We start from the raw sequence: 7,954 nt of genomic DNA on the forward strand, positions 1-7,954 counted from the left end.
CCGGGACCCAGAGTCTGAAATGCCCCATAAATTTTCGGGCCCTGGGGACGAGGACCCTCCTTCCCGTTTTTTGGCTCTGGTTCAGAATCAGTGTTTTGAGTAATTTGGGGGATAAAATGTCCATTGATGTCTCTAACTGACCTGCACTCGTTGACCCAATGCTTTCCCTTTTTACAACGAGGACACACTGCTGGAGTCCTTGGCTGCATGGGTATGTTTTGCGCAGGACCACCATTTTGTGGGCACTGTTGTCTAAAATGTCCCAACTGACCACACCGGAAACACCCTTTCCCTTTACTATCTTTTGTGGCCCCGGCAGCCGAAAAGACAGCAGCCGCCAGCCCCGCATTGGTCAGGGGGCCACCTACTTCTCTGCAGGCTTTTAACCAAGTTTCTAGGCTTTGAATTCTTACTGGGGTAATTGCCCTCTGACATTCCTTGGTGCTTTGTTCAAAAATGATTTGCTGTACAAATGGCATGGCTGTTTCCAGATTTCCTAACACCCGCTCGGCTGTCTCTAGCATACGGGCAACAAAATCAGAAAATGGCTCATTAGGGGCCTGCATGATTTTTGTTAGATTGCCAGCCATCTCTCCCTTGTTTGGGAGGGCCCGCCAGGACTTGTAAAAGATCTCGTTTACCTGGCGGTATACTTCAAAGGGATATCCTGTCTGGTCTACCGTGTAGGGTCCCTGCCCGAGAAGCATATCTACGGTCCAGTCCGGGTACCCGTCATGGACATTTTGTCTGTATTGGGCTTGAGCCTTGTCTTGAACAATAGACCGGAAATCGAGGAACTGCCCATGATTGAGACAGGTACGGGCTACCTCAAACCAGTCCGTGGGCGTCATAGCATTGACGGTCAGTCTTCGGAGCAGGGCAGTGGTATAATTAGCCGTCACTCCATAAGTCTGGACTGCCTCAACTAAATCCTTAAGCTGGAAGTAGGAAACCGGCTCAAAATTTCTTTCATTAGTAATTGGATTTTCAAAAACTGGAAAAGCGGCTGCTAACTGCGACCAGGTGCTTCCTTTTATAAAGTGACTGTGCACCGTCGGCGGGCACGGCAGGGGGGTCGACGGGTGAGGGCCAGCTCCGTTTCCTCTTCCTGGCTGCTGCGGTACTCCCACCCCTAGGGGGCACCACCCCCCATATCTGTCTGCCTCATACTCAAGACTCAGCCTCTTCTAAGTCTTCACTATCAGCTGGATCGAGCTGCTCTCCCTCCTCCTCTAACATTTCTTCCTCTGAGTCACTCACAAGATCACTGCATTCTTGGTCCCGCCCTTCCACATGTAGGGCTGAGAACCGGTTTGCTTTTAAAGAAGGGCATAGGGGTCTCCTTGAGACCCCCTCTTCCCTAAGACCCTTCTCCTTTTGTGAGGGCTGCAGTCCCTCCTGCTTTAATTCTTTAGGATCCTTTTGTCTTTTTTCCCTTTTTCTTTTAGGTCTATTTTCCTCCCTTTTACTGGATGCTGACTCTGATAGACTATCCTGATGCCATGTTAGTACTTTGCATCCTTCCTGGATTAAATCAAACCCTACCTCCTCGAGGCAAGTGCGCATCATCAAAAAGACAAGCCACAAGGGAAGAAGCAATGCAAGCAAACAATAAATATCTAAATCTACAGTGAACAGCATACCGGGGGATACTTACCGACGTCCCCTCTCCGCGTTTTGAGTTCTGGCTCCTGTTCGGCCTCTCGCGCGGGTCCCGGGTTTTGGCACCACTTGCGGCGAACGCCTTCTCGGCCAGCGAGAAAAAAAGACCACCACACCAGGAGTCTTCTCAGATCACGCTTTATTGGAGAGCCTTTCAATTGATGGGAGAGCTTGAGCGCGAGAGAGCTTGCACCCAAAACATGGCCGCTTATATAGGGAATAGGAACACGGGTCTTTCTATCATTGGTCATCTGCCTTTCACCGTCACCAGGTGCCACGGGATTGGCTGGGGACTCTACGTGGCTCGCGCACGCGCAAAGCCCAGGACCCACCGTCCCGCCAAGCACTGTCTAATATGGACCTCAAAGCTGCAAGGGAGTGGGCGGCGCCTTGTAATGGCGTTCGCCCCGGCTCCCTGCATCTATTGTATATGCTTTAGGATTAAAGGGAAGTCTCCAATAGCCATACACTCTTTCTGCTCTAGCCGTGCCTACAGCTTCTTGTAAATCTCTTACAAACAATTCCTTCTGCTGAAGTGACGTCATGAAACCCCCAATACATTTATATTTCCATATGACTTGTCTAATAGCATCCATAAGAGGGGCTTTTAGGGTAGCACTTAACTCTGGTGAGTTAGTCATGTTCTCAGGACACTCATCAGATGTTGGAGTCGTCAACACTTCCAAGAAAGAGCCTTGAATAAAGGAACGTTGAGCATGAGTAAGTAGAACAAGCAGCAGGAACAGTAAAATATTAATAGGCACTCCTATACAGCAAAGAAAAGAAAAACAGGAACACATCTTTCCCAGGGGCTTGCCAGCCTTTTCAGGAGGTAGGCCTCTTTGAAGCCCAATTCTCAGATCTGAAAGCAGGTTTCCCATGCTAAGCAGACTCCACCGGAGTACGTGTGGCAGTTTTCTTTCTTATTTTCTTGACCAATAAATCAGCAAGACCTCAGTCAGCATTTCTCACATAGGACTTTTCAAATGGGTTGGTTAAATAATGACATGAGCTCCAGTCTTCTGAGGACTCACTCATCTGCTTAGGAATTGATGCAAGCTGTTGGAAAATAGCTCAAAGAAGGATGCCATTTAAAGCCTTATAACGTTATTCTTTACCAGAGTATTCTCCAGCTACTTTGGTTGTTGAGAATGTCTACAAGAGCAAGCATTCTGTGGGAAACAGGGAGACACCTTATGACCATTACTTAATGAGATTTCCAAGTGGCTTGCTATCACTTGTACTGCATTTTGCAAGTCGAATCTGTCAAAACCTATCAGTTTTAAGAGATAAGAGGAGTGGTAAAAATACTTCTAGAGAAAAATGCATCTTCAACATATTTGGTTCCAAGCATTCCATCTAAGGCATATTCATCAAGTAGTGAAACTTTTGTTGGCTGTAACTATGTGTCTTTCTCCAGGTATACATGTGTGTATGTATGTGTGTATTCATGTGTATAGGAGCATACATGTGTACATATATAAGGGCATATACACACATATATGCAAATATAAAAAATATACATACATAATATATGTGCGTATATATCAGCTGTTCAGTGATTTAATCTATAGTTCCTGCACATTGTCATTCACACAAAGTGTACATGATAAACTGCTCTGAGGATCTTTGCTCTATGATGGTTATCCTTTGTACTCACTTTTGCCACTACTTTGTTTTTCATCCCTGTGAACAGGGATGAAAATCTATCCATAGGATAGCTTTATTTTCATTACATGTATTTACTTACTGATAATAAAAGAAATGGGTTATTTATAAAAGAAAAAATATCTTTTAGGTAAAAGGATAAAGTATCTTATCCATCCCCATGATTCCTATGAGATAAAATTTATAATAATAGTAAAAGTGAAAAGGAATTTTTAGATCTGTTGTTTTGCCATTTAGCATTGCAAAGAATAATATCACATCACTGCTATAACTCTTAAAGAATGCCATTGTAACTGATGGTCCCTATCATGTTCTCCCAAAACCAGTGGATCCTGAAAGATAATAGTACACCAGCAGAAATGCTACGTAGCAGACATGGAGCATGAACGAGAAAGCAAGTGAATGAGATAGAGTGAAAGATAGAGAGAAATATCATAATACTGAAAGTGCATAACAGATAAATAAGAGCTGTATGAGAATATTCATACAGCTATTTTTAGATTCTACATGTACATTTGAAGGTATTTAATGTACAATAACCCACCAACATAAAATATAAAGTGCTTTTGATAAAAAACTAAAAATTACTCAAGAAATTATAACTGCAAAAACAATTTTCACAGATGCAATCTCTCAGAGATATTTCATGACTTTGAGAATAATAAAGTGGCTGAAGTTAATATAAATTTAGTAGTATGATAATTCACAAAAATATAAAAAGATATTCATATATTTCAATATATAACCCAAAGATAAAACAAATGTTCTTTAGATGATTTTTTAAAACACAGTTTCTCAGGAACTGGGAAAGTGGCTCAATGGTATAGTGCTTGTCTTGCATGCATGAGGCCCTGAGTTTGATTCCTCTGTACCACATATCAGAAAAAGATGGAAGTGGTGCTGTGACAAAAGTGGTAACGCTAGCCTTGAGCTGAGTAGCTGAGGGACAGCACACATGCTCTAGATTTCAAACCTCATGACCAACAAAAACAGAAACAAAACAAAATACAGTCTCTCATTTTTGTAGCCTCAACTCTGTAATACGTCTGCTTCACCCTAGGGCTAAGATTTTAGGTGTGGACATTTATCAACACTCCTGATTCAGATTCTACTTGATAAAATTTTTAATCAATATTTTGTTCTTAAATTTGCTATTTGTAAACTCACATGCACCTATAAAAATGGTTGACCATCCCAGTAACTTTCTCAAAGTACCTCCAAAAGACAATTTACAAAACTTTGTATTATATTACTACAAGGAAAACAATGCTACAAATAAATAAAAACAACAATTAAATATTCATGATTAATAAAATGAAAAATAAATCAGTTACGTGTTTCCAGTATTTGAAGTGTACTACATATTAGATTTTACTATATTCTCATATTCCTGTACATTTAAAACTGGCTAAGATTATGATGTTCAACAAGAGTTTTATAGGCTATGAGTAGTCTTTAAAGTTACCCACTAAGATGACTATTTATGGCTCATCTCGTCATTTGTATATGGCTTATATCTTCACTTGTTGCTCGCTAACATATAAAGTAAGGAAGCTCTAAATTGTAGTTAACAAATTCTTAACTCTTTACTCTGCTTCTTTAAACAAAGACTTTGCAACTTCTCATTAGTAAAGTTTCTATAAATTCTGAAATATAAATACTTAGTAATATATGTCTGCTACCATAAATCTTAACTACTTCATGGAAAATTTTTATGACCTGCCAAACAGTCCCTATTTTGGCATATTTAAGCAAATTCCCAAAATTAAACCCATTTAAAGCATTAGAACTTTAACAACCTTAACCCTTGCTGCAATGTTCATTATGACAGGTGCCTTGTAGAGAATAATTGAACTCCTCCTTCTACACATCTCTTGAACCACAAATATTTGGAATTACTTTGTTTTTGACATATCAATTTTGAGTTTCTTCTTAAATATGTGCTTATGTAAGAAATAAATATTTCATGACCATTCTTTTGCATTTACTTTTTGTTGAAGTGTCTAATTTAAGAAAATCAATTACACTTTATATATAAAAAAAAGTTCTGTGCTCAATTTGGCAGCACATACCCTAAACCTGGAATGATACAGAGATGATGAGCATAGCTCCTTCGAAGGATGACACACAAATTCCTGAAGCGTTCAATATTTTTACAATGACAGACGCTGGAGGGAATGTGGCCAGAAGTAAACACTACTGAATTCTTGGTGAGAGTGTAAACTTGTCAACCCCTTTGAAAAGCAGAACGGAGGTTCTTCAAAAGATTCCACATAGAGATCCTCTATGACGCAGCAATCCTTCTTTTGGGCATTCACCCAAATGATCAGAAACAAGACCATACTAAAACTACAAGCACAACTATGTTTATTGCAGCATTATTTACCATAGGTAAGATATGGAACCAACCCGATGCCCCTCAGTACATGAATGGATCAAGAAAATGTGTGTGTGTGTGTGTGTGTGTGTGTGTGTGTGTGTGTGTGTGTGTAACTGTGACCCCTCTGTACAGTACTTTTACAACTAAAAACATATAAAAATGTTCTGAGATGGAAGAGTTTATTCCCCCAATTTTATCCATATAATATTGTTAACAAAGCAGATTTTTAAATACTACGTAGAATGTGATATGTATTACAGAAACCATTACATGTAATGAGCAACCAGAAATAATGTTATCAATTGAATATGCACTGCTTCCAAGGAAGCCAGATGGATAATTTCTCATGCTCTAAATCAAACTGGTGATCTTATGTCTTGATAGTGTAAAAATATCAGGGACAGAATAATGAAGGAATTACAACTGAGGTGAAATCCATATGAAAATATACAAACCTGATAAAACATATAAGTATCTGAGCAGTATATTGTGTTTTAAATCATTTACGCTACATTGTAAAGATAATGAAGACCTATTAGAATGAATTAACTTTTTGATATCCTATCGTAGCTCCTTAGAAGGATGAACTCTTTCCTCATTCTTGTAGAGGCTTCATCAGATGAGAGGAACTGTATTTTTTTGTTTGCTTCCTTCCATTTATTCTTCACTCTGAAATATGAGCTACATGATACTGAAATACACCAAGGAAAATTAAACACACAGGCTTTGGAAATATCAATCAATGTAAAATAAATAAAATACGTATAACCTTGTAAAAGGTCTAAATAAATTAATTTATATAATCTCAAGTGTAAACAGAAAATGATTTAAGCAATGTCACGTAATTGAAAAATGATAATTTTTAGGAGATACTTAATTTTTTCTTTTCTACTACATTGAATTAATTATTGATTTTGTATAGAGAGATTAAAGATGAGATTAACAAGAAACTTGCTTAAAACTGGGCACAAATTCTGAATAGACATGTATTCCAAAATCCATGAAAATCGCCAGTGGGTTTACAAAGTTGTGTTTAATGCTACTTCTATGCTGGCTTAAGCTTTGGGAACAGAAGTCATTAGAGAAATGCAATTCAAAATTACTATGATACTCCTTCATAACTATTACAACTCTTATTTTAAAAAAATCAAAGGAACCAGTTGTGGTGGGACTCAATTTGTCCTAGAAACCCTCTAAGGAGAGAGCAAGATGAGGCATTGGCTTAAGTGAGCTGCTCAATGTCTGCCATCCCCAAAAGAAAAACATTGGAGTGAAGCTCAAGACCATAATGTCTTTGGGCTTGGGTCCTTCCCTTGACGATAGCATCTGCAAGTTGATCTGCCTGAGATTATACCTGAGGTGTGCCCCCAGGGGAGTGTGAACCCACTCTAATGGGTCCCCCCTTTGAATTAAAACTGCAGAAATCAATGTAACACCTCCAAACCACCAAAGGGAAATGGGCTCAAAAATAGAATTCCTCTTCAGGAAAACTTCATCCAGGGCTTTTTGGAACTGCAAAAATATTGCCCAATGGCTGTCTGTAATTGTAATAACTTCTTGGTGCATCCTGCCTTTTAGTAGGGCATATAAGGCACACACTATCTTTAGGGACAGGCACCCATGGCAACAGCCAATTGATTTCCCCTAAAAGGCTCTGAAGTTGGGTTAAGGTCAGAGAGGTTGGAATATCCAGCAAAGGCTTAAGGAGACTGTCCTGAGTCAAGGTAAGGTGGAACCAGAGCACCTTAAAAGGAGGTAACTTTTGAATCATATTGAGTGCTATGGTGAAGCCCCCCTTTCTTAATATGGTGTGAACCTGGGCCAGAAGGCCCTCCAGTTGTCCTAGGTCTTGGTGCCCCACGATTATATCATCCGGGTAGGCAAACACAAGGGAGGTATCTGAACCCAACACAGGCCCTAGAAGTGTGGACAAGTATTGTTGGCAAAAGGCCAGGTTATTTGCCATTCCCTCTGGCAGCACCATCCATTCAAACCTCCAATCAGGCAGGGAAAACTTAAGAGAAGGGATGGAGAAAGCAAACTTTTTGCAGTCATCCGGATGCAGGAGGATTGAAAAAAACAATCTTTAATATCAATCACACCGAGGTATATTGTGAAGGTATAGCAGGAGTCCAGGGCATACCTCTTAGGGATGCCTACTAGCTCCATCCTTTCATTTACCTTTCATAGATCTTGGAGCACACACCTAGCCCCAGAGGCCTTTTGAATAACAAATATGGGTGT

At 39.9% G+C, this 7,954-nt stretch overlaps 1 non-coding gene across 1 annotated transcript; it reads left to right on the forward strand.

Annotated features, from left to right (window-relative positions):
* Positions 1-5,379: 5,379 nt before the first annotated feature.
* On the forward strand, positions 5,380-5,485 carry LOC138835979 (U6 spliceosomal RNA). Its single transcript, XR_011374837.1, has one exon. It is a non-coding gene; the product is annotated as a U6 spliceosomal RNA (small nuclear RNA).
* Positions 5,486-7,954: the final 2,469 nt, after the last annotated feature.

Source organism: Dipodomys merriami, unplaced genomic scaffold (genome assembly GCF_024711535.1).
Source record: "Dipodomys merriami isolate MVZ:Mamm:240054 unplaced genomic scaffold, mDipMer1.0.p SCAF_2443, whole genome shotgun sequence".
In the NCBI taxonomy this organism is placed as follows: Eukaryota; Metazoa; Chordata; class Mammalia; order Rodentia; family Heteromyidae; genus Dipodomys; species Dipodomys merriami.